Below are 5930 nucleotides of genomic sequence, written 5' to 3'. Positions count from 1 at the left end.
TGCTTTAAGCCATCTATGAATGGTTCACAACACGCCCCCACTGTTGGGCATGTTTGCATATACCAGGCAGATACTTCCACCTAGCCAGTTCCAGGTCAGGATAGGCATTTCCGGGTCAAGGCATCTCGCGTGATCAGGATCCGTGATGTTTCACGGCGATGTAAGCACACAACGTGGCCATGTGATCTACGCACATGTGTGGAGTAGTGACGTGACCTGGCCACGCCCAGCCTTTAAAAAATGAGCGCCATGTTCCCGGTTCCTTCTTCTTCTCCACACATGTGTCTCTCCCACAGGCTTGCGCACTCTCTGTCCCTTTATCTCTAATAAAACTCTTATTAGCAGATTCTGTCGTGTTTCGTGACATTTCCTTGCAGGGTAAGAACACAATGCGGCCAAATAACTAACAATCTATAGATTACTTATAATACCTAAAACAATGTAAATGCTACAAAATAGTTGTTATGATATAATATTTAAAACCTAATGAAAGAGTCTGTACATATTCAGTAGAGATGAAAATGTAAAAATATTTTTACCTATCACTGTCTGAATTGGTATGTATAGAACTTCTGGACTTAAAGAAATTAGTATTCTTTGTAAATTATAGCTTATTCCTTTGTTCTTCATTCCCTCCTTTCTATCTCTGTTTTCCTATCTTTTCAAATCTGTGGCTTCATATTATTTATCAGTAAAAAAAAAAAAATCCTATCTAAGAATTCAAGCCTGAGACCTGGTTTTGAAGCAGAGCTGGTTCCAGCAGTTTTGTGTGGTGTGCTGAGACCTGCTGCAGTGAGCTGAATCGAGAGCATGGACAAGCTGCGAAACCATGACATGAATGCAGTGACCTATAATGATGTGCATGTCGACATCTCTCAGGAAGAGTGGGCATTGATGGATCCTTCACAGAGGAATCTCTACAAAGATGTCATGCTGGAGACCTATATGAACCTCACAGCTATAGGCTACAATTGGGAAGATGTTGAAGTTGAAGAATATTGTCAAATTTCTCAAAAACATGGAAGGTAATTTTTTGTGGAAGCTATTACAAATGGGCCTCTGGATATATTTAACTTATCTGGACATTTTAAAGAAGTGAAACATTGTAAATAATCACAGCTTAAAATGCATTCATGATCATTAAATGCTCATAAACACTCATACCTCAATAGCAGGTAAGTGTATTGTGTTTGCAAGTCATTCTTTTAAGAACAAGGAATCAATGCCTTAACAGAAATTATCACTTGAATAATAGCTTCATCAGAGCTATGCTGTACAAGTGACAGTCCATTTATTTTCATATTTAAATTACAAAAGGTATACTACTGAATATATGATACGAATATGTACGCAACCTATTGATAAGCAAATAATCCATAGTAAAAACATTGTTACTCAAAAAAAAAAAAAAAAAAGAATTCAAGCCCATAACAAGCCATCCCTCCATTTCTTATTTTTCCCAGATTTTATCCTATAACTCTGTTTCTGTTCATCTCCAAAAAAATAACTAATATATACTTTAGGGAAATTCCTGAGGCAAAAACACTTAGACCACTGTCAATTAACTTGTAAAAAACAATTCCAATCCACTTCTGTATTATTCTTTGTCACCACAGAGGTTATATAGCTTAATATTTTCCCAGCCTCCCTTGAAGCTAAAGCAAGCCATGAAATCCAGTACTCCACAATGAAATATAACAGGCCTTAGAATAGTTGAACGTAAGTTTTTTGCTGTCTTCTAATGAAATAGTAAGTCAACTCAGCCTCATTTTTTCCACTTCAATACAGGCATGTTGTGTAGAGATACAATAGCTATGTTGTGGTCACGTAGGAAAACCAAAAATCCCACAGAAATGTATAGAACATAAACACCATCATCAGCTCTTGGATTCTGACTTCTTGCTTTGTGGTTAAAATTAAGCCTGCAAGGATCAAGAGATGGCTCAGTGGTTAAGGGCACTGGCTTCTCTTTCTAAAATCCTGTGTTCAATTCCCAGCACCCACATGGCAGCCCACAGGAGTCTGTAACTCCAGCTCCAGGGAATTCAATGCCCTCTTCTAGAATCTGAAGGCAACATGCACATCTATGCAAGCAAACCACCCAGATACATACAAATAAATAATTAAATTTTTTTAAATGAGGATTTTTCCAGTTCTCTGAAAATGTAAGTTTTCAAAATTTAAACTTGTTTCTTTGAACTTTAGACATGCTGCTGCTTGCACACAAATAAGATTCTGCTCAATGTAAGCAGAGTGTTACATATCTAGAAAGTCTTACATAGTTCATCAAAGTTTTCTTTCATCGTCTATGTAGCCTTTCTATGAGACACTAAGGAACCAGTGAGTACTGGGGTAAGTGCTTTGATCCTACTGTTGTTGAAAATAACACTTATTTTGATTTCCTGGTGATCTTCCATAGAACTAGGCATTTCTGTTCATTTTTCTTATACGTTCAAACCTTCATTTATTCATCACAGTTTTATTTGATTCATTAAAGCAGCACAATTGGTAGAATATAATCATAAATTCCAAAGACAGTCAAATAAACTCTGTCTTAAATTTCTGACCAGCAAGAAAGGGATCTTTAAATCCAAAGAATATATTGGCACTTTTCACTAAAAATTAGGTATTTGTAGTTACTGTCAATACAAACAAATAAGGAGAAGCAAACAAATCTACCAGATGCCTTAGTTTGGGTGTGGGTTTTCCCTCATGGGTTCGTCTGTTGAAAGCTTGATGCCCGAGGTGGTAGTACCCAGGGTCTCCATATCCTGCAGGAGGTAGAGCCTAGTAGGAGATCCTTGGGGTAACTGGAGGCATGTCCACTAAGGAAATTAGAAAATTCCAGTTATTCAAAGCCATAATGTCTTGTGATGTATCTTATATATTCCTGTCATTATGATACCACTTGCCACAAGGCCTTCACCAGAGCCAAGTTGATGATTGTATTGTGCCCTTGAAACTCCAGGATGAAGAGCTAAATAAGGTTTTTTTCTTTAAAAAAAAAATAACTACCCAGATTTATTTTGTTACAGTATTAAGGAACAAATTAATGCAACACACTATTTTGAACGTGAATTATAAATACTTCACATATATACTCTATCTGTACAAATGCATATCCTGCCCTATTATGAAAATCAAACGCCAAAGCAGTGCATTTCTTATAATTGGTGAAGTTACATTAATGCATTGTCATCACTCAAAGTTTGTGGTTTACATTACAGTTCTTAGTACTGTACATTCTATTTGGACAAATGTATAATAATGTATAGCCACCATTGCAATGTCACACATGTAATTTGACTAGTCTACGCTCCCTCTATATTTTATTTTTCACATGTTTTTACTGAGTGCTCATCCTTAAAGATGCTGCATTTGCGGAAGCAAATGTGGTTATTCGCAGGTCCCTGGATGAGCTATGTGCACCTTTCCTCATTCTGCACCTTTACTCCCTCTTTCCCATCTGTAATTTAGGAAAATTTTCTTCATAAGCTCTAGAAACATTTTCTTCCTCCTTATTCTTCTTTGCTTTGGAAGGCCAACAATAAAAGTAGCCACTTTCGAAATTTGAATATCTCTGCCAGGCATTGTGAATGCATTCCTATAGGACCTGGGGGTCTTTGAATCATTATGAAGTTCTTTCTCTTTTAAAATTCAACTATTCCTGAAAGGAGCATCCACATAATGGCTAATACTCCATTCTAGTTCTCACATTCTACAATTTTATAATTTTAGGGGGTTATATGCTTCTCATCTTTGATTCCCAGTATCATTACTGTTTATAAACCTTATCTTGGAGATGGTGAACTCCTAACCTGACTTTTTAAAATATTCAGCACTAAGAGAGTAATTCTGTTTTCTAATAGTTTCTTTTTCATATAAAAAGCTTTAGTAAAAGGCTTGCTTAATAAAAATTCAGAAATGTAATAACATTCAGATTTTGAGATCCTTGATTTAAAAAAGAGGTAATAGAAATTCTAATGAAAATAATCACTTTAACAACCTAAAGATTCCACCACCACCACCAGCCGCAATCAAAAGAATTTTTATCTCCTGAACTAACCACTTACATTAGTATTCATGAAACGTTTGTGGAAAAGAGCGGTCTAAAGGATGGCTTCACTAGCCATTTGGATATTCTAAAGCAACATAGTGAATTGAGAGGCAGTTTTCTGTCTGCATATATGTCTGCCTGCCTTTTATTTCCTTCTCTTGCTTTCTTTAAGCAGCTCTTATAAATGCCTCCAAATGTCAAACTATACATGTGTGCAACTGGATCAGCACAATAGACACTAACCAAACAAAGGAAAATACTACATATTGTTAAAACATTAGGATGTTCTGGAGTCCAATTCAAAATCAAGAGAAAGATAAATTATAAACTAAATTTTAGTTCATAAAATTCTAGCATTGTCTATTCAATGATTCACTACTCAGAAATAAACATGTAAAATTTAGTTCTATTTATGTTAATTTTACTTTGTAATCCCAGAACTACACAACATGATAGAGGATAAATACTTGTATCCATTTTTCATATTTCTTATAAGAGCTTAGCTCATTTCTAGCATGGTATTTTGAAGGATGAAGTAAAGAAATTTATGAATAAATAAGATGTACTTAGTACCAAGTTTATTGTAACTTAAAGGAATAGATATGTTTTATATATATGTGTATATATATATGTATGTATGTATGTATGTATGTATATATATATATATGCGTATTTTACAGTGTAGTTGTGTTACTGTGGCATCATGTTATCAGCTCTAAGTGTCTACTGAAAACTTAACTCCCAGATTTATTCTTCTTTTAAATATAGAAAGTTATGCTGTTGAAACACCACTGTGAGAGTTTGCACATGAAAACCTCTTGTAGTTTGATGCTTTCTTCACATCTTATCCTCCTAGTTTCACATTCCTAAAACCGAGCTTTAGGTATCCAGGCAGGCCCCAGTATGTGTGTGTTTCATGGTACACATTGCTTTGTTTGCGGTTCACAGTCCCTGGTATAACAAAACTACTTCTCTGACTCCCAATTACACCACGAGAGTCCACAAGTTGGCTTTTGCTTTATTCTCAATGTTTCTTCCTCTTAAGTAGTCTAGACAGAGGCTATCCATTTTGAGATTTGGCGTTGGCCACCTTCTCCTTGAGAATATCCTTAACTCTGGATTTTCAATAAAATGTTCCTTCTTGGTATTCCCAGAATACAGTATAAATGCTTCACATTTGCTTCTATAGGGCTTAAGCATGGGAGAAATCCCATTTTTGCCATCTCCATATTCCTAGTACTAGGTATGTTTTCAATAAAATTGTGTGGAATTGAACTAAATTTATTTTTTTCTTTAGCAAAAGACAAATGATTGTTTTGGTGTATAACGAGTAATAATAATTTTGAAGTAAACACCAGTTTAGGGTCCTTTGTAGTCCTTAAAAAGACAGGGATGTTTATTCATCAATTTTATTTTCCATTTCTCAATAGAGATATCCTTTACAACATTATAAGCCTCCAATTATGATGCAAACTTGTACTGATGAGTAGTAGAATTTGAAAGCCAGTGCAACTTCCTATGGGATTTTTGGAGGATGTTACAAGGAAATTAAATCCTTATGGCTCATTCAAATGTAGGTTAAATTATCAGCAAGTTCTTTTGGGACTGTGGCAATGTCCCATTTCATCAAACAAGCTCTAATTAACAGTAATGTTTACTTCAAATTCAGTTATTATCCTCATTATTCTTTTAGTACCTGGCACAAAACATCATTGTTTCCTTAATTCTTCACTCCTTCAGTCAGGTCTTCCCATGGCAGTACCCATAGCAACATCTGTTTGCAACACAACCTGTTCTCTTTATACTTAATTGCCAATAAATACTCTAGCCAAAGATCCATCAGTAAAATTAATGCCACAACAAGTTTACTCAG

The 5930-nt window shown here is 35.2% G+C and overlaps 1 pseudogene; it reads left to right on the top strand.

The window, feature by feature from the left end:
- The first annotated feature begins 764 nt into the window (after window positions 1–764).
- Window positions 765–1319, top strand: LOC143270754 (zinc finger protein 431 pseudogene; annotated as a pseudogene).
- Window positions 1320–5930: the final 4611 nt, after the last annotated feature.

The sequence above is a fragment of the Peromyscus maniculatus genome, chromosome X, assembly GCF_049852395.1.
Source record: "Peromyscus maniculatus bairdii isolate BWxNUB_F1_BW_parent chromosome X, HU_Pman_BW_mat_3.1, whole genome shotgun sequence".
Classification (NCBI taxonomy): domain Eukaryota; kingdom Metazoa; phylum Chordata; class Mammalia; order Rodentia; family Cricetidae; genus Peromyscus; species Peromyscus maniculatus.
The sequence above is the reverse complement of the archived record's forward strand: the minus strand, read 5'-3'. Positions and strand labels throughout refer to the sequence as shown.